At 36.2% G+C, this 25,579-nt stretch overlaps 1 protein-coding gene and 1 long non-coding RNA gene across 8 annotated transcripts in view; one reads left to right on the top strand and one right to left on the bottom strand.

The window, feature by feature from the left end:
- Nucleotides 1-25,579, top strand: part of TMEM117 (transmembrane protein 117) — a 515,843-nt gene that overhangs the window by 339,185 nt on the left and 151,079 nt on the right. The gene's annotated exons all lie outside the window — the stretch shown is intronic.
- On the bottom strand, nt 5,017-23,639 carry LOC125107349 (uncharacterized). Its single transcript, XR_007129512.1, has 3 exons — nt 23,408-23,639; nt 17,999-18,060; nt 5,017-5,383 (listed from the first exon to the last, which is right to left on the bottom strand). It is a non-coding gene; the product is annotated as an uncharacterized LOC125107349 (long non-coding RNA).

Genomic DNA, 25,579 nt, shown 5'->3' with positions numbered 1-25,579 from the left:
CCCCCCCTTCCCTGCTTGAGCCTCAACAGGTCCTTTTTGATGATTCCAGGCCTGTGCTCTTCTCTGCAGGAGGTATCAGGAGATGGTTTAATCTCTTGAATCTAGCTGCAATCCTCCACACATGCCCTAAAGCCGTGACATTATTCTTTTGTAAAAATAACTGCCACCTCCCCCGTGTTCCAGCCAGAGAAGCCCTGACATGCTTCAGGGACTTCATGTTTGGTCATTTTTACACGTTACCACTGTCCCCTTAAATTGATTGTCTGCTTCCTCTTGCCAGTTGGCCATGTCCTTTCAGAAGATGAGGACTTCTGAGATGCGATCCCATCACTCTAGCTGTCAGCACAACTTGCCCAAATCTTACTTTGTACTATTTATAAATCTTGGTGTTCACTCATCTTTTTTGGTAAATGTTCCTTCCCCCATCCCCTAGCCCTTATAGCTTCCCTTCTTACTTAAGGAGAACCTCATTATGATTCCATGTTTATCTGCTTTTGCCTTGGCTTTTCTTATACACACATGCACAAACACACGTACAACACCCATGTATGTGCACACACACATGCACACTCAGTAGCACATAAGCCCCCCCACGTATACTTACACACACATGTGCATGCGAGCTTATTGAATGGATCGCAATCCTTGGTTCATGACACTTTGAATATTGATCCATGTGAGACCATCTTTTATCTATACATCTCTGTCAGTCTTAGACTTTATAGATGTCAGTCATTGTTAATCTGCCTGAGAATCCACAGAGTACAAATACTTTAAATTCTTTTGTTCCATCTACCTCAAATCTACATATTCATTGATAGCCCTTCTCTACCCACCCTTATCCACACTAAGTCCAGTACAAAGGGGAGCCATGAATGAATCATGATTTCTTAAAACTACATATTGTTTATCAAAGTCTTAATCTGAAAAGGAATTAGCTTTGGCAAAATTTCAAGTGTCTGAAAGCACGGGAAGTAGGATTTGGAATTTACTGGGAGGTTCATTTTTGCCGATGAAACTCTAGGCAAATAATCGTGATCCCCCAATTCTTTTTTCTGTGAAGCCAGTCTCGCCTCTAAATATTCTTTTTGTAACCAAACCATGCCAGAGGCAATGCAACTTGCTATGATAAATCAATGAGTGCAGCTGTCATTGTAGGGCAAATGGAGAATTTCAAAAAAGCTCTATAACTTTGTTCTCCCCAGGCCCACTTCATTTCTGTCTTTCTTGGTCCTCCTCTGATCACATCTCCCAACGCTGTCTTCTGGAAGCTTGAGGCAGAGCAACCACCTATACAACCGACCTTACAATTTCTCCTACGTTCCTAACAATGGAATGCTGAGCTCAGTGCTCCAAGATAGGCATGATTTATTCATATTTGTAGCTTTGGTAAGGTAGAGGCACTACATGCTGTCTTTTGTTCATATAGGACTTTCATGTGTCTTTTTGTGGAGTGGTAAATGTGGGGTAGGGAAGGGAACAACGACTATATGTCAAAGGAAATACTGTGTATGTTTAATCCAATTGAGAAAGAACACACCACTTTAGGTTTCCCCTCACACTTCAAAAATACGGCTGGCTGGGATTTTCTTGTAATATACCATGAAGTAACTTAGTACTTAATGAAATGAAATTTGAGTATCACGGAGAGGAAATAAACGACAGGCCAAAAACCTGCCATGAAACTACATTAAAATGTACTTGGTGTACGTTTGAATTACCCCAGTTGCATTGCAAAAACAGTGCATTGATAGAGTTGCTGGAATTAAAAGAACAGAATGTTGCCAAGGTTGAAATTATCAAAGACAATTTAGTGTGTGCTTTTTTTTGGTCCCCTGTAAATAAATGAGCTGATTTTTCCCCTTTTGGCATAAGATGCTAAGATGATACAGATGTAGATATAGATATATCATACCGTTTTCAACTAGATCCTAATTTTGCATCTATATTATATGCACACTTATTTGTTTCCATTAAGGCAAATTTAATATATATACGTTTTCTGCTGACTTTACCATGGTATAATTTTTCTATGCAAAATATTATAGTGCTAACCTCAGGTCTCTGACGTTAATGAATTGGACACTGAGCATCCTTTCTTGTTGTGAGTCTGCCCTCGCTATAGAAGACTACAGTTAAGCTTTCCTTGATTATTTGCATTTTAGGGATGTTCTTTAATAAAATTGTACCCACCGTGAGTTAGAGTTACTAGACTGGTTTGGGGGAAAAAGGAATGATAGTAACATCTCTGAGACTCACTACTTAAATTGCTGCTTTAGGGGCGCCTGGGTGGCTCAGTGGGTTAAAGCCTCTGCCTTCGGCTCAGGTCATGATCCCAGGGTTCCGGGATCGAGCCCCGCGTCGGGCTCTTTGCTCAGCGGGGAGCCTGCTTCCTCCAATCTCTCTCTCTGCCTGCCTCTCTGCCTACTTGTAATCTCTGTCACATAAATAAATAAAAAAAAATCTTTAAAAAAAAATTGCTGCTTTAAATATATTGTCACACCTAACTTTTATAAAACCCAATGAGCTATTATATACAGGAAGAAACAGGGGTTTACCTAACTACTATTATAAAAGCAGTTTTAAACATTCATACACATCTGTTTTACCTCATCATACTGCTTAAAGATTCTACATTTACCTAACACTCTAAATGTTTAGTGAAAGAAAAAGAAAAAAAAAAAAAAAACCCAAGCCCCAATGTGGCCTCCTGTAGGAAGCACCCACCAACAGTGCATAAAGGTTTTTAATCCTTTGGGGGAACTACCCCATTTACCTGAAGTTATATATATATATATATATATATATATATATATAGATCTCTCTATATATATATGTATAAAATTAATACACATATTGATAAAGCAATATTTATAATGTAATTATTTATAATATATGATATATGTATAAATATAATACAAATTTCATATACGTGTTGTTAAGAACTGAATATGACCTCCCAGACTTCGTATATTGAATTCCTGACCCCCTAGTACCTCAAAATGTGAATATACTTGGAATTAGGGTCATTAATGAGGTAATTAAATTAAATTTAGGTCATTAGTGTGGGGCATAATCCAATATGATTCATGTCCTAATTAGAAGAAGAAATGAAGACACAGACACATACAGAGAGAAAGTCATGTGATGACCCAGGGAGAAGACAAAGGGGAGAGGCCTCAGAAGAAATCAGCTCTGCCAGTACCTTGGTCTGGGACTTCTAGCCTCCAGATTTAAGAGAAAATTTTTTTGTTTTTTAAACCACCCACTCTATGGTACTTTGTTATGTCAGCTCTAGCAAACGAATATACTCATATAATATAACAAAAGTCAGTGCAACTAATCTCAATCCCCAAATAATTAATGTTTTTTTATAATAAAGAGTTATTTTTGACATTATTCTTAGTGATATATTTTTGGATATGTCTCCATGTCTCCTCAGGTAAGGAAACCAAAAGCAAAAATAGACAAATGGGACTATATCAAACTAAAAAGCTTTTGCACAGTGGAAAAACCATCAACAAAATGAAAAAGCAACTTAGTGGAAGAAGATTCTTGCAAATGATATATCCAATAAAGAATTGATATTTAAAATATATAAAGAAAACATACAATTCAATAAAAGAAAACCAATTAAGAAATAGGCATAGGACCTAAATAGACATTTTTCCAATTTTAGTATATGTGCTGCCGGTGAGCACTAAATAGACATTTTTCCAAAAAAAAACATACTGATCGCTAACAGATACATGAAAAGATAGTCAACATCACTAGTTATCAGGGAAAGGCAAAACAGCCACAATGAGATGTCACCTCATACCCATCAGAATGGCTGTTATCAAAAAGATGAGAAATAAGAAGGTTATTGGGAGAAGAAGGAACACTTTTGTACTGGTAGTGGGCATGTAAGTTGGTGGAGCCATTATGGAAAATAGTATGGGGATTCCTCAAAAAATTAAAAATAGAAATACCATATAGTCCAGTAATTCCACTTCTGGGAATTTATCCAAAGAAAACAAAAACAATAATTTGAAAAGATATGTGTACCCTTATTTTCACTGAAGCATTATTTACAATAGCCAAGATATGGAAACAAACTAAGTATCTCCTGATAGATGAATGGATTAAAAAAATGTGGGCTAGTGGTGGGTATTAAGGAGGGCATGTATTGCATGGAGCACTGAGTGTGGTGCATAAACAATGAATTTTGGAACACTGAAAAAAAAATCTAAAAAATGTGGGGGTGAGGGGTGAGTGTAATGGAATATTACTCAGCCATAAAAAATGAAATCTTGCCATTTGCAACAACATAGGTGGATGTGAGGTCATTGTATTAAATGAAGTAAGTCAGACAGAGAAAGACAAATGTCATGTCATTTCACTTATATGTAGAATCTAAAAAAACACACAAATGAACAAACAAAATAGAAACAGATTCATACATACAGAGAAGTCTGGTGGTTGTTAGAGTGATCGGGAGTGGAAGGATGGGCAAAATAGATAAAGAAGGTTAAGAAGTACATACTTCTATTTATAGAATAAATAAGTCATGGGTATGTAATGCACAGCATAAGGAATATAGTCAATAATCGTGTAATAGCTTTGTATGGTGACAGATGGTAACTAGACCTAATTATGATGATAATTTTACAATGTATGAAAGTATCAAGTCACTATGCTGTATACCTGAAGCTAGTATCATATGTCAATTATAATTCAATAAAGAAGAAAAATAATAATAGTTAAATAATACAATGTGGTACCATGGATTTTACAAAGGTAATTTCTAGGACCTGGATACCTTTTGTTCTTTACATGTTAGAACAAATCTCCCACATATTCAATATTTGCATTACAGAGTCACAGCCATAGTTGATTTGTAGAAACATGACCCTGGGGGCACTTTATTATTTGCAGCCATGAAAGAAAAAGATTCAATCATGTTTAGTCTGTTGCACTTACATGAAAACAAGAACTGTATTATTAGATTCTAGAAATATTTGCAAAGTTGGAAGAAAATGGGCTTTCAAGTTAGCTAGAAATTCTGTTTACTCAAACAGCTTTTACTGTCTAATCATATGTTAAGATGGAGCAGACTTGCCTGAAAACAAACCTCATACTTTTATATTTGAACAATACTAATTTACATACTCTGCATTTCCAGCGTGCTTTATGATCTATAAAGGATCTCTTCGAGCACTGTCTCCTCTTCTGTGAAGACTTCCTCAGCTCTGTCAGTAGATTCAGCACCATTTGATCTCATGTCACTCAGCTCTCCTTCTGTTATAGCTTGATCTGCACTCTAAAGTAGTGTGTTTTCTTATACGTTGATCTTCTCAAACGCAGCAACTAAGCCTATTCCATTCCCAGGACCCAGCAGCTCCTGGAACACAGCAGGTGTCCATTCAATGTTTGTGTACCTTCTTATGCTGTGCCTTCCCAGAATACTATTTTTAGAGCTGAAGAACCGAGATCCAGAAGGGTTAATTGACAAGTAGGGCTAGGTAGAGATACAAAACCTGGAAGTTCTTATGAGGGAGGAGGTGATATGGCGGTGTTGGTGGGAAGTTAGAGGCTAGAGTATCTTAGGTCTTGACATTTTGTTTTCATGGAGATGGAAAGCGATGAACAGTTTTAAGCAGATACATGATATGATTTCATTTACATTTTTAAAGATTGCTCTGTCTGCTGAAGGAAGCATGGAGACTAATTAGGAGGACATTGGAGTCTCCCTTGAGAAAGAGGTTTGTGGCATGGACTTTGATGAAAACAGATGAGATGAAAAGATAGAGAATTGCCTCTCTGCCTACTTCTGCCTACTTGTGATTTCTCTCTCTGTCAAATAAGTAAATAAATAAATAATCTTTTAGAAAAGCGGGGGTGCCTGGGTGGCTCAGTGGGTTAAGCCTCTGCCTTCAGCTCAGGTCATGATCCCAGGGTCCTGGGATCGAGCCCCACATCAGGCTCTCTGCTCAGCAGGGAACCTGCTTCTCCCTCTCTATCTGCCTGCCTGTCTGCCTACTTCTGCCTCTTGTGATTTCTCTCTCTGTCAAATAAATAAAAGATCTTGAAAAAAAAAAAAGAAAGAAATGATGTAGGTTGATTCTACATATATTTTGGGAGGAAAATTCATAGAATTTGCTGCTGTCTTGGACATGATGGGGTTATTGTCTAAGGTGACAAATAGTTATTTATTACCTGTTGTGTGTTGGTCACTACTTTAGAAACTGAACATATATGAGAAAAAACAGGTAAGGTGCCTCCTGTCAGGACCTGCAGTTACATTCTGATGGGGTTTTACAGATGAAAACAAACAAAAAGCCCATGATGATTTTTACACTAAAGAAGATAAAGCACAGTGGTAACCCAAAGGGGACAGTTTAAATTGTGTGGCCAGGGAAATGCCCATGGGTACTTAGAGAGCTGAATGACAAGGAACTGGCCATAGGAAGTTGTAGGAGAAAGGGTTACATGCAGGGAAAGTGGTTAATGCAAAAGCCCTGAGGTGGGAACAAGCTTGACATGTTCCAAGAATACAAATAAAACCTGTGTAGCTTGTAGGAAGTGAACAAATTGGAAGGTCACTTGAGATTAAGTAGATCCAAGAGGCAGAGTGTGCAAGCTGTTGTGTGGAGCCACCGGAAGGACTGTAGTGGGAAGCCATTATGAAATTATAGTCTGTTTTTAAAAGTATTGGCTCTAGTGAGTGTGCAAATGGATTACAGAAAGACAATATGAAAAACAATGATCTGGGTAAGACATAGTGTTGGCTTGGGCCAAAATGGTATTCTTAAAGATGGAGATGTGTACATAGATTCAGATTATGTCTTTAAGGGAAAACAGAAGAGTAAGAGATAGAGATGATTCAAAGATGACTTATAACTTGGAGACTTGATCACCTGGAAATGGAATATTGGCAAAGGAGTAGATATGGAGATGAGAATCAAGGGTTCTCTTTGGACAGGCGTCTGTTAAACACCCAAATTATTATGTCAAATAGGCTGATTATCAGAGAAAGAAAGGGGGGGGAAAGGTATGACTTCCAAAGGTTCTAGTTTGAGCAATGAAATACTAAATGTTAAGTTGAGATGCCTATTAAGCATAATATTAAAGATACTAAAGAAACATCCTCAGTTAATTAAGATTGTTTACTGTTAGACAAATCAATACCAAACCAAGCCAAAACCCAACTGTATTTATGAGAAAGTAAACTCATACAGCCATGACTTCCCATTGGTTGAGAGATGATCACAGTTCCTAGTACATGGCTGCTAGTGAGGGACATGTGCTCACTGAGCCCAGATGGATGTACAAGCTAGAGGAAAAAACACAGAGCATAGGTCATGCACAATGCACAGAGATTCTGAAGTAACTCACTTCTGAACCTCCATTTTTCACCTTTCTAAAAACCATCTCTTGACTGCCTCTAATCCCTTAGAGCTTTTCCCTCAAATTTCCGTCTTTGCTTTGTAAATCTGGTGAAGACAATAGATAAGCCACATTTCCACTGATTCCACTGTTTAAGATACCCTTTGGGAACCATAATTAAAGCCCTCAACACTTAACAAGTGTTAGCTTTAACTACATCAGAAGAAAATTTCTTGGAGTTTACATGTGTAGACTTTAGGGTAAAAGGTTATTCTTTATTCCAAAACTTTTAATATAGAACTACATTCAACACATAAATCAATGGAAATATTTACTTACTAAAATAGCATAAGCCAAGTTAACTTTCCACTTAAAAAAATCCTTTGTTCTTGGGGAAGGTATGTGCTATGGTGAGTGCTGTGAAGTGTGTAAACCTTGTGATTCACAGACCTGTACCCCTGGGAATAATAATACATTATATGTTAATAAAAAAATTTTAAAAAAGAAAAAATCCTTTGTTCAGTTTTGTAAGCTATTTAACTCTGTAGCCACATTCCTGATATATCTGCTAATAGTTGCATTCCTATACATTATCTAAAAATATTCTATTATCCTCATTACAGATTCAGATTCAGTTTCAAAGCCCCTGTTATGACCTGAGTTGGGTATTTTTATATTATCTCACTTAACCAGCACATGGGCTTGGTGAAATAGTATTGTTACCCAGCTTTGTGCGTGAGGAAACCAGCTGGGAGTGGTGCACGACTTGCTCAGTATCATGTAGCTCGTGAGTGGAGGAGCTGACACCCATTCCCTTCTCTTAAATCATGGTCAAGTTAGTTTGCTTTAAAAGTTAATTTTGCCACCCTGCCCTACTACAGTATCTACTTTTGCAGCTTGCTGTTTATGCCATTGACTGAATCACATGCTATGACTTTACAGAAATGGTTCCTTTTATTCACTAAGAATATCATATCTCCAGAACATAAAGTGTAAAGCAAATGATGGCTCCAAATTCTCATCTCCATCGTGGCTTTGACCTGAGCTTCCAATTTATGGAAGTTTCATGAACAGCAGGGTCCCTGTTATGCTCATGTATTCTCAGTGCCCAAAACAGCAGATACTCAATAAATACATACCAAATGGATGATAAACCTATATTCTTTACTGGATATTTCATCTTGACTGTCCCAGAAAGTTCCAAAAGCAACTCATTATTTTCCCCGCAATTCTGCTCTTTCCTCCAAGTCCCGAAAATTCTTCCTTTTCATAAATGTGGAATCTGTTATTTGCTCTCCTCTCTGCCATTCTCCCAGTTCAGATTGTCAACCTCTCTCTCCTGAAATACCACAACAGCTACCAACTTACCTTCCAGCCTGCATTCTTGTCCCATCTTAACCCATTCGTCACTCAAAAGCCAGAATAAAATGCCTGCCTCATTTAAAAGGTATTTTGATGTTTCCCCCTTGAGATGGTTCTTATGGTAACTTCCAAAAATTTTAATAGGATTTCAAAGTCAATATTAAGAAACTTCTGCTTGGCTCGTTAGCTTCATCCCTCATGACTTCCCACCCGTAACTCCCTTGATACTCTTTGCTCTAGCCTTAAAGAATGTCTTTGATTCCTGCGTGGCCTGACACTATCACTTGCCTGTGGATATTCACATTTTACCTGCTCTGCCTGGAGCACTTAAAACTTTTTTTGGCGGGGGAGGGGCTCCTGGGTGGCTCAGTCAGTTAAGTATTCTACTCTTGATTTCAGCTCAGGTCATGAGATCTAACCTCAAGCCCCGCCCCCCACACCCACTCTGTGAGCCCAGCATGGAGTCTGCTTAAGATTCTTTCTCTCTCTGCCCCTCCCCCCCATACACTCTAAAATAATAAATAAATAAATAATACCTTAAAAAAATTTTTTTAGATTGTGAAATAAGACACAGAAGAGAAAAAGACTTAAACATCATATATTATATAATGAGTAATTATAAGATGGAAACCTGTGTATCTTCCATTAAGTCAAGGAAGAAAATCCCACCAACATCCCAGAGGCTTTCCAATGTCTGCTTTACATTCTACCTTTCTCATCTCCTTTCCCCCATGGCCAAACTAACCACTATTCAGACTTTGTGGTGATTATTTCCTTGATTTTCTGAATAGTCTTACAATTTTACATGAATTCCTAAACAATATGTTTTAGTTCTTCCTCTTTTAAAAATTTAGATAATTATACTCTGTATTTCCTTCTTTCTCTCCTAGTTGTGTTTGCAAGGTTTACACATGCTGTAATGAGTATCTCTAATCATATCAATGTATCAACTTCCCCAATGAAAGTGGAATTTTGACTGTAATTTTACTGAAACTATAGATCAATTTGTCAATAATTTACATTTTAACAGTTTGAATTTGCCAATTTTTGAATATGGGTATGTTTCCCTTTATTTAGATCTTTAATGTTTCTCAATAAATTTTATAATTTTCCTAATAGGTGTGCTATTTGATATATTACTAGGCACTTGGCATTTGGGGATACTATTGCAAATTATAGTCTTTTTTATCATTTCATTTTCTAACTTTTGCCAGTACATAAAAATAAAACAAGACTTTATATATTGATCTTGTATCAGCAAGCTTAGCTTAGTAATTCTCCTACTAATATTTCTGATTTACATGCAGTCTGAGTTTAATTACTAATCATATTTCCTGTCAATAATTGCAGTTTTCTTTTTACTTTTTTCAGTTCTTATGCATTTTATTTTATTTTATTTTATTTATTTATTTAGCTCACTGTGATGGCTGAAACCATCAATCAGCACTTAAGTAGAAGTGAGGATAGTTAGTTGTTTCTGATTTCATAATATCTTTCTTAAGCGTGATATTTGCAGTGGGTTTATTTGTAGTTTGCATTTATAAGCTTAATAACTTTCTTTCCATCCTTAGTTTGCTTAGAGAGTTTTATTATGTATGGGTGTTGAATTTTATAAAATGATTCTCTGCCTCTGTGGAGATAATTATACAATCATATATTTCAACTAATGCAGTGATAACATTAATTGGTCTTTTTCTTTCTTTTTTTTCTTTTGTTTTTTTCAATCCTCAGATGTACAGAATTAGATTAATTATAATTCTTGATTCAGGACACTATCTCTAGTTCATGCATGCTCACATTATGTATCACTCAGTTATTTTAGTTAGCTATTTTTTTTTTTTAAAGATTTTATTTATTTATTTGTCAGGGACAGAGGGAGTGAGAGCGAGCGAGCACAGGCAGACAGAGAGGCAGGCAGAGGCAGAGGGAGAAGCAGGTTCCCTGCCCAGCAAGGAGCCCGATGTGGGACTTGATCCCAGGACGCTGGGACCATGACCTGGGCCGAAGGCAGCCGCTTAACCAACTGAGCCACCCAGGCATCCCTAGTTAGCTATTTTTAATACCATATTAAGTATGTGTTGCACTATCATGAAAAGTAATAGCTTTATCACTAATAATAACTGGCATTTACTCACATGGCCAGCTTTGATTTCATTCCTGCCTACCCTAGCAAAAGTAATTCTGGCATCTTTCATTTTCTTTTTAAAACATTTTGTATTTTTCTTTTTTATTTGTATTTGTGAAAAGGATAGCATGGTGGCATTTACCTTTTCACATAATATTATATTGCTGAAATTTACCCATGTTACTGCATGAACTTATAATTCATTTGTTTTGACTACTACCTAGAATTTAATTGTGTGAATGTAACACAATTTGTTTATTCTCACTTTAGAAGATTTGGGATGCTTCCAAGTTTTTGTCATTATTAACAATGCTTTTATGAACATTCTTATGTGTTGATTAATTTCCTTAATATTAAAATAACCTGCATAATCTGGCATCAACAACTTAGAAATGCCTTTACTTTTCCTATGGTGCTGGATTCAATTGCTAATATTTCTTTAGATTTTTCTGAAGGTTTCTAAAGGCATCTAGGTTAATATGCAATATTAGTCTACATTTTTCTTTTCTTACACTTCCCTTTCTGTATATATTCAGGTTATGATGGCAACATAAACTAAATTAGGAATTGCATACTCTTTTTCTGTTTTCAGGAAGCATTTGTACAAAACTGGAATTACTTATTTACTGAGAGTTTGGCAGAACTCAATGAAGACATTTGAATTTAGAGATTTTTCTGTGAGAATATTTTCTTTTAATAAATGATTCATTTTCTTTAGTTGTAATAGGATGATTTAATAGTCACATTTTATTTTTTTTCATTTTATTTTATTTTATATCTTTTCAGTGTTCCAGAATTCATTGTTTATGCACCACACCCAGTGCTCCATGCAATACCCACCACCAGACCCATCCAACCTCCCACACGTCTTCCCCTCCAAAACCCTCAGTTTGTTTCTCAGAGTCCACAGTCTCTCATGGTTCATCTCCCCATCTGATTTCCCCCAACTCACTTCTCCTATCCAACTCCCAGTGTCCTCTCTGTTATTCCTTATGCTCCACAAGAAAGAGAAACCATATGATAATTGACTCTCTCTGCTTGACTTATTTCACTCAGCATAATCTCCTCCAGTCCCGTCCATAGTAATACAAAAGTTGGGTATTCATCCTTTCTGATGGAGGCATGATACTCCATTGTATATATGGACCATATCTTCTTTATCCATTCGTCTGATGAAGAGCATCTTCGTTCTTTCCACAGTTTGGCAATTGTGGCCATTGCTTCTATGAACATTGGAGTACATATGGCCCTTCTTTTCCCTACATCAGTATCTTTGGGGTAAATACCCAGTAATGCAGTTGTAAGGTTATAGGGAAGCTCTATTTTTTTTTTTTTAGATTTTATTTATTTATTTGACAGACAGAGATCACAAGTAGGCAGAGAGGCAGGCAGAGAGAGAGGAAGGGAAGCAGGCTCCCTGCGGAGCAGAGAGCCCGATGCGGGACTCGATCCCAGGACCCTGAGATCATGACCTGAGCCGAAGGCAGCGGCCCAACCCACTGAGCCACCCAGGCACCCGGGAAGCTCTATTTTTAATTTCTTAGGGAATCTCCACAGTTTTCCAAAGTGGCTGCACCAACTTGCATTCCCACCAACAGTGTAAGAGGGCTCCCCTTTCTCTACTTCCTCTCCAACACTTGTTGTTTACTGTCTTGTTAATTTTGGCCATTCTAACTGGTGTAAGGTGGTAGGTATCTCAATGTGGTTTTGATTTGAATCTCCCTGATGGCTAGTGATGATGAACATTTTTTCATGTGTCTGTTAGCTATTTGTATGTCTTCCTTGGAGAAGTGTCTGTTCATGTCTTCTGCCCATTTTTTGACGTGATTATCTGTTTTGTATGTGTTGAGTTTGAGGAGTTCTTTATAGATCTTGGATATCAGCCCTTTGTCTGTACTGTCATTTGTGAATATCTTCTCCCATTCCGTGGGTTACCTCTTTTGGGTTTTCCGTATAACTATCATGTCGTCTGTGAAGAGAGAGAGTTTGACTTCTTCATTGCCAATTTGAATACCTTTTATTTCTTTTTGTTGTCTGATTGCTATTGCTAGGACTCTAGTACTATGCTGAACCCCATTTTAATTTTTATCTTAAGTTGTTTTGGTAAATTATAGCTTTCTTAGCATTTATCCAGTTTTCTTCTGTTTTCAAAAAAATTTGTTTTAAGATTTTATTTAGTTGTGTGAGAGAGAGAGAGAGAATGAGCTAGAGAGAGTATGAGCAAGGGGAGGGGCAGAAGGACAAGCAGACTCTCTGCTGAGCAGGGAGCCCAACTCAGGGCTCCATCCTGGGACTTTGGGATCATGACTCAAGCTGAAGGCACATGCTTAACTGATTGAGGCACCCAGGTGCCCTGTGTTTTCAGATTTATTGGTATAAATTTATTCTTGGTCTTCTCTTGGTATCTTTAAAATCTGGAGGGTTTGTAGCCCTGGTTCATTTTTCATTCCTGAGATTAGTGCTTTTTTTCTTTATCATTCTTTATAGTTTTTCAATTTTATTTAGTCTTTTTGAAGAACTGTGTTGACCCTCTCAATTATAATTTCTTTTGTTGAATTCTGTTTTTATTTTTTCATTGTTTTCTTACTTAAATTGTTATCTTACTTAATTTGTTATCTTACATTGTTATCTTACTTAAATATGTATTTGGTATTTTGCAAATATATATTCTTTAGGTCAAGTTTATTCATTGTTCAGTTCTTCTACACTTTTGCTGATATTTTTGTCTCCTTATTTCAATTACTAAGAGCCAATATGTAGTTACATTTAAAAATGATTATAGAGTCTATTTCCTTATATTGTGCTAACAATTCATTTTAATATTTTGAGGAAATTTTAATGGTGCATACAATTTTTACATTGTTATATATGTATGTTATATATATGTTTACACCATATATATGTGGTATTATATAGTGATTTTCTATTTCCAGAAATGCTTTTTGCCTTTACAATTTGCTTTGTCTCATAGTAGTATAGAAACAACTGGTCTCTTTTGTTGTCATAGATACATTTTTTTTCCATTTGTTTCCTTTCAACAATTTAGTATCTTTATGTTTTAGATGCCTCTTTTAAGTGCACATAAATTTTTAAAAACACATCTAAAAATCTTTTCTTTTTGAGTAGAGCATTCAGTTCATGAACATTTAATGTAAATGCTGATAAATTTATATCAGCTGATAAATGCTGATATAAATAATTTACATTAACCATCTAAATTTTTGCTTTAATTTTTACCCTTATTGCCTTTTTTGGTTGGATCAGTATTTTTTCACCATTTAACTTATTTTCCCCTGTAATTATGGAAGTTATAAACTCAGCTTTAACACAGTTAGTGTTACTGTAAGAATTTTAAGAAATACATCCTTATCAACATCTAATATTCGTATCTTTACTCTTCCCCATTTGCTTTATTTTCTTTATTCTTCTCATCATCAATTAGTGATTTTATTATGTTAAATTCTTCATATTTCCAGTTATTTAGTTCTCTTTTTTAATTAACGTTTTCTTTTATTTTAATTCCATTATAGTTAACACAGTGTTCTATCAGTTTTAGGTGTACAACATAGTGATTCAACAGTTCTATACATTACCCAGTGCTCAGTAGGATAAGTGCACTCTTTAATCCCCATTACCTGTTTCACCCATTCCCCAAACCCAATTCCCCTGTGGTAGCCATCAGTTTGTTCTCTATAGTTAAGAGTCTCTTGGTTTGTCTCTGTCACTGTTTTTTTTTTTTTCCTCCTGTGCTCATTTGTTTCGTTTCTTAAATTCCACATATGAGTGAAATCATGTACTATTTATATTTCTCTGACTGATTTCACTTAGCTCTCTTTAATCTGTTCATACCATTTTTACTTTTAGTCTTTTTTTTATTTATAGAATATCTATTTGATTTTCTTTCCCAAATGTGCCTTGTCATTTAAATAATTTTTTGCTCCCTCTTGTAATTTTAAAACTTGAGATTTATTTTTTTTTACTTTTATTTCTTAGAACATAATAAACATAGTTGTTTAATGGCCTAAGTCTGATAATTCTAATATTTTAATATTTTGAGGGACTATGTTGTTTCTGCTGATTCTCACTTTTAATATCTTATTTCTTTGCATATCCTGGGCATCGCTAGCTCTATAATAGGCAGTTTGTATATGAAAATACATTACAGGAATAATTTGAGACTTAAGGTGATGGTTTTATTCTTCAGAGTGATTTTGTTTGTTTCTTCTGCTGTGTGCTTCCAATCTTTCTCAGTACACTTCAAGCCTTCAGTTTCATAAACTACCCAGAATGAAGTAATAAGTCTGGGATATAAGAGTTCATGCAAAGGCTATTTTATTGGCAGTTTACCTTGTCATTAGGGTGTGGCCTTTCATGTGCCCAACTTAATGCCAGGGCTGATTTAGCAGGGTCCCCCCACTTTTGGGGGACTGGGCTTTCATCTTGAATCACCAACTGCTCAAGGTTTTCAATTCAGAATTGACTGGCAGACTTCTTCTAAGCAATACCATCTTTACCTAATTCTGAAACCTGAAAGTACATCTGCCTAGAACAGTCACTCTTCATCTGTTTAATTTTTCTTACTCCTTAGGACTCGGTTTAGACATTTTTCTAGTAAAGCCTTCCTAGGACTTGAAATATTGTCTAACTGGCTTTCTTTGCTCTCATAGACTCTTCTTCCTCTATTACAGCACACATTGTACATTGTAATTTATACTTGCTTATCTACACCCATTGGTTGACAAGCTCCTTGAAGACAGGAACTATAATGATTTTTTATCATTTAATCATCATCCAGTACAATTCATGGCATACAGTAGACATTAAATAGGTATCTGTTGAATAAATGAATGAACATTCTATAACCTCAGGAAACAGATGAAACAATACAAGTTGAAAATAAGTTCATGCATTTTAAATATACTCATACAGAAATATTATTTCTGTATATATTGAAACTCTACCAAACAAAGCAGTAATGTCTGCAGATGTTTATAGAGCGCTGATGTATGCAGAATGCTATACTGTAAATAGGGCACTGAAACTTATCTATGGGCTGGTGAGACAAAAACCAGCCTTGAATGTAATTCTTTATATATGGTCATGGGTTTTACTTCACCAGTGGAACATGCTTAAACTTTCACATTGCTTTAAAAATAAAAGTGAAGAAATTACAGATAAGAAGCAATGTGTATGTTTTGTTGCATAGCAGTTTTAAGAGAGGTTCAAAGAAGTGGAGGACCAGCAAGAGGGTTAAGGGAGTATATCTGCAAAGAATTTAAGTGCTTAAGGAGAGGGAGTCTTAAATAGATTATTGTGTCTCAAATTGCCAATATAGTTGTACATAATAGTAACACTCAGTAAGCATTTATAGAAGAGGACAGGAAGGAAGGAGAGAAGGAGGAAGCAAGCAAGCAATGGGTTTCCTTTTTCTTAGATCTAGGCTTTTAATATATATATAACTATAAAAACTCAACCTGATTACAACTCTGTTCTCTTATAATAGCTAAAGACAGAAGTATGATTTCCTACTTATCTCTGAAGTTCGATCCTGGATCCTACTGACATATTCAATGGGTTTCAATTTGATTAGATTATCTTTTAAGACAGGTGCACTCAACTGATCATCGTACAGCACATGCAATCTTATTTCTGAATCATTCTTTTATCCTAGATACTGTGTTTCTTTTAATTCTGTCTGAAGCTAGATTATTTTGGTAGTCCAAATTGAGCTGAATATCAGAAACATTAATATAGGCCTCCCATTTTTTAACACTGGTGTAGGATTTTAAATTTGCCCCTGTTTAATGTATTTCCTTATTTATTTCTAGTTTTAGACTATTTTTTCCAGCTTGCTGTGATCTTCTTGAGTCATAATTTTTGTCATTCAAATTTTATATTTCTCAACTTTTTATTCACCACAAATTTTATAGGCAAATTTTCTTAAGGTGTTTTTCTTTAAATAGTCAATAAAATGAACAGAGTAAGATTGAACACAGACCTGGCAACCTGCCACTGTTTCTCTCCCCCATACCTCCAGGCAGGCATCATGGCTCTTGCTATTTATTACTTTTGGGGAATGGTAATTCAACAAGCTACAACTTTACCTCTAACATAAGAAATTCCCAGCAGATTTTATCAGATACACTGAAATTAAGATGCTCCCTGAAACAGCATTACTCTCACTTATCAAAATTAAACTCCTCATCAGAACAGGAATTGTTAATTTGTATGACTTCTTCTTCTTGAACCCATTTTGGCTCTTAGTGATTTCCATACTTATCCTAATAGTCCTAATCTGTTCAGTAATCCATTATAGAAGTTTTCCAATTGGTGGCATTAAATTTATCAGCATATTGTCTTCAAAGGTGTAAAATGTGACTTTGGAAATTGGAACATTTGATACTCTTCACACTTTTAGTTTAGTTTTTTTTTCCCCTCCATAAGTTTATCATAGCAAGTCAACAACATCAGTAGAGCTTATCTTCCAGATGCTTAATAACTTAGGATATATCCATACACAGACACACACGCACACGTGCACGCACATGTGTACATGTACACACTTGGAACTGAGGACAAGTATAAAAGAGATAGTTGCTCTTTTACACTTTGGCTCTGCAGGTGTCTGAGATAGAACTTCACATGCCTTTGTCAAAATTTTAGTTTTAAAGATCACTATCAATTCACAAAAGACATAAACCAAGTAGACACTGATAATTTCTGCTTTCCATCTGATAAAACAACATTCTTTCATTTTATTTAAATAGTATATTGAAATTATTTTGAATGGGAAATGCATTCATGTGAAGGAAATTCAAGTTAAGGGAAAATATCTATTGTGGGCAAAAATGAATCCTCCTCTATATTAGGATCATATTTAACTAAGAATAGCAGAGCTTGAAAAGTATGTAGGTGTGGGTGGTCACAGGCTATATCATGGCTTATGATTTGCAGAATCCCACCTTCCTTAGATAATTTGCTGCACTGCTGTTTTTGGCGTTCTAACTCATAGGCCAAGATAAATGTTGGAAATCCAGTTTGAATATTCACATTCCAGTCTATGGGAAGGAGGAAAGGAGTAATTAAGAATATACGTCTCTCTTCTTTTGAATACGCTTCCCAGAAGTTGCACATATGACTTACCTTTAATGGCCCAAATCTAGCTGTATGGCTACTCTTGCTTTGGCTGCCAAGTGTTTGTATCTCTATGGAAGAAGGTGGGGGACAGATTATAACAAATGATGGCTTTTGCTAGCCTCTCCTACCGTCATCTCCCACTCAGTTCTCCACCCCAGAAACTAGTGCTATGTTTTGTATCATTTCAGGCATGATATGTGTGTATACATTTATGTATTCATTTGTATATTTTATTGCTTTTTATTTATTCAAATGTTATGGAACCATATTATAGACACTATTCTACACAATTCTTTTTTTTTTCATTTCATTTTATTTCTTTTCAGTGTTCCAAAATGTATTGTTTATGCACCACACCCAGTGCTCCATGCAATATGTGCCCTCCGTAATACCCCCCACCAGACTCACCCATGCCCCCATCCCCCCCAAAACCCTCAGTTTGTTGCACAATTATTATTATTTTTTTTAATAATATATTTTGGAGATCTTTCCTCATTGCACAGGTGAACTATAATTTATGTAGCCACTCTCTTATTGATACACATTTACTTGTTTTCAACTGTTTATAGTGAACATTTTTTTACATGTATTATTTCACATCTGTATGAAGCTGAGTCTATGTTGTAATTATTGGGTTAAAGGGAATGTGTATTTTTAATGTTGATAGGTGTTATAAATTGCTTTTCTTTTAAGCTGTACCAAATTGTACTATCACTAGTAATGTATGGGATTATTTCATAACTTCTTTTATCAGACATATTTACCAATAGAGTATATTATCAACATTTTCAGTCCTTGCTTTTGATAGATTAAAAAAGTGGTGATCATTTGTAGTCTTGGTTTGTATTTTTCTCATTCTGGGTAAGATTGATAATTTTTTTAATTTGGCAATGATGGGCTTTTTTCTTTTTTGGCATGCAAAGTATTTTATTTTTATGTAGTTGAACTTACCGATCTTTGTGTTTGTGGCTTCCAGGATTTGTATTATAATTAGAAATTCTCTTCTGCTCTGAGATTATGGGGGAGGGGGGGGCCCAAACAGGTTTGTTTAGTGTTTTTGTCTTCCTCTGGTAGTTTTATGACTTCATTTCTTTGTGTTTAAGCCTTTGATTTATCTCAAATTTCTTTTGCTTTTGAGTGTAAGATAAGAAATCTCCCTCTTTTTTTTTTAAGTTGGAAATCTACTAGTCTTTTTTTTTTTAAATTTAATTGACAGATCACAAGTAGGCAGAGAGGCAGGCAGAGAGAGAGAAGAGGAGGAGGCAGGCTCCCTGCTGAGCAGAGAGCCCAATGCGGGACTCGATTCCACGACCCTGAGATCATGACCTGAGCTGAAGGCAGAGGATTTAACCACTGAGCCACCCAGGCGCCCCGGAAATCTACTAGTCTTATCATCACTTGTTAAATGTGCCATCATTTCTTCCACAAACTTGAAATGCCATAATCATCAAATACTAATCTCTAGACTTTTTAGTTTTCTTTAGTGATGCATTTTTTTTCATCCTCTACCAGTACTAAATTGTTTTAGTTACTGAAATTTTGTAATACATTTTAGTATCTGGAATAATTGTCCCCACTCTTTTTTTCTTTCATTTTCAGAAGTTTTTGGCTATCTACTTGAATTATATTTATTTTGGAGGGAGGAGACTAAATTGTCCTGTGCTCATTTCTCTGTGTTTGCACTATTTATTTATTTATTTATTTATTTATTTTCAAGTTTTTGTTTAAATTCTAATTCATTAACACATGCGGTAAAATTGGTTTCAGGTACAGAATTTAGTGAATCATCACTTAAAACTGTCAGTGCTCTTCACAAATGCCTTCCTATTAGAGTGAATTTATGTTACTTAAAAAATTCTGTTGACATTTTTGTTAAGCTCAAATTCTTTTCTTTTTTTCCCGATTTGCATTCTGCTGTTTATTTTTTTATGTTGTTTTTTCAAATTCTCTTACCAGCAGTTCTATCTCTTCCTTGATGTCTTGCTTCACAAATAGTATAGAAATCCCCTGCCTTTTGTATTTCTTTAACATTTTTCTCAAGTCTCATCTAATCATGTTTTTCTGATTGATTCTAGATAATTTCAGAAATTAAAAGTATTTAATATTCTCGTGACCATCTTTGGTTCGGAATCCATCTTGTATCTTTTTGTCCATTATCTTTTCAATGATGGCGTTATTGGGTTTAGTTCAGATTAGAACTAACATCTTCACAAAAGTGTATAGAATATACAGAAATGGGCTTCTAGGTATATCTTCTATGACCTAAGGTCAGGCTCAATTGATCGTAAAGCTATGCCTGAGAAACCCTGGAGAATACTCAATGCGTTATTATAATCTAAGAGTTTACATCTTTCTCAGGTTTAAGAAGAGTAGATTAAATACTAATTATGAATGAATCCAAGTCATTTATTCTTTAAATTTAATTATTTAAGGAAAACAGTTTTGGGGGAAACTAAGAAAGTACTGCTGAGAACTCTGGATAGTGTAGTAAGAGGATTAATGATGGTTCATTAAATAGAATTATTTAAGTCTATCAAATGGACATTAGAATAATTAATTAAGTTAATAATTAAGGGGACATTAGAATAATTGATAGAGAAAAAAAGATGGTAGGATCAGGAAAACAGGACTCCCAGTAATCCCAAGTTAGCTGTCATTCTTAAATGGGTAGTGACCAGTACAATGTACATAGCATTCATCTAACTCTGTATGTGCAGAGTCTAAGCAAGTATTAATGCATCCTTTTGTAGAGACTGCCTTTACTCATTCTATATTAGGCTGGAACATTAAGAATTTCGAGAGGTGTCTGGGTGGCTCAGTCGGCTAAGTGTCAGCCGTTAGCTCAGGTCATGATCTCAGGGTCCTGGGATCAAGCCCGGCATTGGACTCCCTGCTCAGTGGAGAAGCAGCTCAGCTGCTTCTACTTCTCCCTCCCCCTCCATCCTTCTCCCATCTCCTCTCTGTTTCTCTTTCTCAAATAAATAAGAAAATCTTAAAAAAAAAAAAGAGTCATAATTTGATCACAGTCAATAGAGTAACAAAGAAGTAAAGAGATGTGAGAATTATAAGGTCAGTTTCCCAAGCTGAATCACATTAAGTTATCTATCTATCTATCTATCTATCTATCTAATAGTCTCATTATTTAGTTATATTTTATCTTAACGACCTATGTATGGAGGTAGAAGTTTTACTTTGGTTTTAGGGTAATGTATACTTCACCATTTTAAGGCTGTTTGTAAAGGATATTAAGAAATATTTAGCTTCCCCCCCACCTTGAGTAGAACTAAATAATAAGATATTCTGAATTTTAGCCTTCTGTAATAGAATGCGAGAAACTTATGTTTTCTTACAATAAATACATTTACCGTATGAAGAAGAGCTGGAAGCTGCCAGAATAAGATATTAATATATCCATAATGTTTATTTTCTTAAAAAAAAAAACAACAGCTGGCTGTCACATTGAAAGAAATCTATTTTTGCTCCTTTTTTCCAGCTTCTGTAACTTAGTTTGCTGCACATTGTGTTTTAAAAAGCCAATTCAGATAAGACGTTTAGTGTCATCATTTAGACATGCCATTTTCTCCTGCTACAAGAAATTTAAGTGACAGCAATATAGTTTGAACAATTTCTGAAAACGCACTTTTTCTTTTAATCTATACACAAACTCAATTAGCGTTCAGGTCAGTAAGTGGGAAGGCATTTATAGAATCAATCATTTTGGGTTAAGGAGTAGACACCCTGCAAGCTTACTAATGGAATGGAAATAATGCCCTGGAACCTCTCCAAACAGTAACAGTCTCAATGGAGCAATTAAATATGTATGAAGAATGTTTGCTGAGAAGTTCAAACACATCAACCTGGGGTTTATATTTTTGGTTTAATTTATTCAGCACCTTCCAGTGAGCTGATGCTTGTTGGTCTAAAAACATTTCTGGGCCTTGGGTCCACTGCACTCTACACAGAGCATTTACTGACAATTACTCAGAAACAAGGGTTGCTTTTAACCATCTCAAGAAGTACAGGGAAAAGGGGGAGAATGGGAGTTTGGGATTAGCATTGAGGTAGCCAACACTGCCTCATTAATAAATTCGGCACTACTAAGAGTATGTCAGACAATCTTCAGCCCATTTAATGGAAAGTATCAGCATTAGCAAAACTCCCATGTCTACTCGAAGCAGTGGTATTTAGATCCTCAAATTACAATTCACTTACGTTATTGCTATCATCTGTATCTTTAGATCATTACTTTTTCCTCACAAAGAGAAGTCTATGTGGTAGTGACTAGCTGCACTTTTTAGGCCATTAGCGAAAAATGGAGCTATTATAATATTACTGATTAAATCAACTATTAAAAAGTGCTTTAGTAAAAAGAGACTGTTTTTTGCCAGGGGGGAGGGATGGGGTGGAAGAGTGGGTGATTTCTTTTGTAAGTGTAAAATAAATGAACACACGTTGGATGCCAAATTTTACAAAAAGTATTTTGGGGGAAAAAGAAAAGCACAACAGAATGAGGAGGAAATATTTTCTCTATGCTCTAATCTCCTATTAATGACAGAGAACATAAAGACATCTAATAGAGGTGGTTTTCTGTCTGTTTTTCTGGGGGTCTGCATTTAAGCATTTGTGGGACACTTCTCATTATCTCTCATAGAACACACTTACTCAGTATTATTGTAGGCTGAAGTCTGCGGGAGATGGAATTCTCAAACAAGGAGAATCTATATAATGTGCAAAATATCCGAAGAGGGTCAAGATTTTGAGAGGGCTCTCAGTGACTTGATTGCACTGGTAGATGTCCCAACACTTCCCCCATTACATCTAATCTCATCCTAGGAAGCAGTGGCGTTATGGGGCTGAGAGCTGGTACTCCAGAGTGAATGACAATTCTGATGGATGCACTACAAAACCCAGGCATTCATCTTTGAAATAGATTTACAACATTATTAAAGGAAAAGGCTGAAGCATCACCATAATTTAACTGGATATAAAATGAAAACAGGCCTTCTCAAATGGAAACCTGAAATCCCAGGGAGGCATTTAAAAGGTGGTTACTGACAGATCTGTCATGGCCAATTTATGAGCTGCGAAAGTTCTGTGCTTTCAAAGCTTCCTTCAGGACACCGGCATTTAAGGCTCATAAGGCCTTTGGTTGGATGCTCTCCTTATCCTGAGGAAATCCTGAGGGTGGTTGTAAGATGATAGATTTGGCTCCCCAGAGACCTGGCATTTAATCGTCTGTGATAGCAACATGAGGCCAGGTGTGGTTTGACCAGTGTCCCGGATCACCGAGGAAACGTTTTACAGCTCACTCCTTCAGAGAGAAGGTAGAGTTTAAAAACTATATATTACTTTGTAACATTGGTCACAGAATAATCGGAAATAATGAATAATGTCATTAGCTGACACCGGACGTACCAGCAGTCCTAATGGATCTTCTAGGTTGACACCGGACGTACCAGCAGTCCTAATGGATCTTCTAGGTGGCCGCAGGAAATGGTACTTTCTCAGGCTACAAACAAGTAGATAAAGTAGAGCGCCCAGCAGTATTAGGGTCTTGCAATGCCGGTTGGGTTAGATCACTCTCAGTGACATTTACTCTCTGAGCGGTAATACCCTAACTTCACCCTCATTGCCCCTGCTTCTAGCCTCTTCAATTACAGGAAAAAAAGAAAAAAGTAATAACCCACAGGCTTCTCAGCATAGTGCTCCGAGCTTTAGAGCATCTGGCCCACCCCCCATTTCCTGTTTTCCATCCCTCAGCATATGTAAACTCCATTTGACCCTCCTCCGTCTTCTCATAAGTCCACAAACTCAGTTCGCATTCCTCTCTGGTGACTTAAGCCATGTTCCACCCTCACCGAGAAGGCCTTTGTCCCTTTTCCACCTATTAAACTTCATCCATATCCAAAGATTCAGCTTAAATGCCATTTCTTATGAAGTCCTCCCCCATCCCTATTATATATTCAGGATTCCGTCTCTTTGTTTTCACATTCCATGGTTTATTCTTACATGATAGAATTATTTCCTCCTATTGGAGTTTGAGGTTTGCATGGACTTGATTTACACCGGGGGTGGAATCCGTTTCCCAGCTAAATGACCTGGAGCACCCTGTTTAACCCTCCCAGCGTCAGGATTTTTTTCCTCCACAGGGTTGTGGGAAGCACCTAACAGTGTCTGACACAGAGCTGGTAATTAAAATGCATTCAAGAAACGTCAGGCCCACCATGAAAAAAGAAAAAATGTCATTGTTCCTCAACAAAATGAGAACAATAAAGATAAAGAAGTAAGATTTTGTTGTTGTTTATAATAATTACTCAGCAAAAAGAAAAAGGGGGAGGAGGAGGAGAGGGAGAAAGGGGAAAAAGCAATTCTCTCTAATCAACCCTCTAAAAACATTACTGATGTTTGAAATACAAATGTCTAAGAACCAGTGCATTTTTTGAACTAATGTTTTAAAATGAAATGTGTCTAACACTACTTTCTTATTTTTTATAAAACTCCCTGTCAAAACACAGGAAAGGAATAAACAAGTGAGAATTTTTTTGGTTGTTTTTATTGAGATAAAATTGACATAATATTATGTAAATTTGAGGTAGACAATGCATTGGTTGGATATATTTGTATATTGTAATATGGTTACTTCTTCAAATGGTTAATTCCTTATTAATGAAAAGGATATGTGTCTGTTGGGGGAGGATTTATTTGACCTGATTTATTTTTTCTAATTATACAGTTAAAATTAAAACATTCTGGTATTGGCCTGAGAATCAAAAGGCAGAATAAAGTATCAAGCAGATAGTGCTGAATTTTTTAAATTTATTTTATTTCTTTTCAGTGTAACAGAATTCATTGTTTATGCACCACACCCAGTGCTCCATGCAATACGTGCTCTCCATAATGCCCACCACGAGGCTCATTTGTCTGTTGAAGGGCATCTTGGTTCTTTCCACAGTTTGGCGACTGTGGCCATTGCTCCTAAGAACACTGGGGTGCAGATGGCCCTTCTTTTCACTACATCAGTGTCTCTGGGGTAAATACCCAGTAGTGCACTATTTGGAGAGGATGTTCAGGATAATCAACTTAAAATGTGGGCTCCTATGATTTATGTAAAGTTCACCCTGCCCTAAGGAGATATCTCAAGGTGCGAAGTGGCCATCCACGGAACACACTGAAGCCAGCACCGTGAGCATTTCAAGAGGTGGGGGAAAAGCTGGAAATGGGGGATGAGCCAGATGCTCTGTTAAACACTGTGCTAAAGAGGCCTGCAGGGTTTTTTTCCCCTATGAATAATAAGGCAGGGGTTGGTGATGGTGGGGTGGGGATAGATTTACATGAGCCTCCCCAAATTGAAAGCTCTAAAGGCAGAGTTGCTGATTTTCAGATGTTAGTTGTAAAGAGCTGCTATTCCCACAGGCAAATCTAAAGGGTCTGCTCCAGGAGATTAAAGACCAGGAATGCTTGATTGGCTTGATGGAATCCGCAGGCAAATTGGCATTCCCTGGGGGCTTGTATGCTTACTTCATGCCTTTCTCATGACATCTCTCTGAGGCTGATGTTGTTATTTATACTGTGCACTTAGAAATTTGG

This window comes from Lutra lutra, chromosome 8 (genome assembly GCF_902655055.1).
Source record: "Lutra lutra chromosome 8, mLutLut1.2, whole genome shotgun sequence".
In the NCBI taxonomy this organism is placed as follows: Eukaryota; Metazoa; Chordata; class Mammalia; order Carnivora; family Mustelidae; genus Lutra; species Lutra lutra.
The sequence above is the reverse complement of the archived record's forward strand: the minus strand, read 5'-3'. Positions and strand labels throughout refer to the sequence as shown.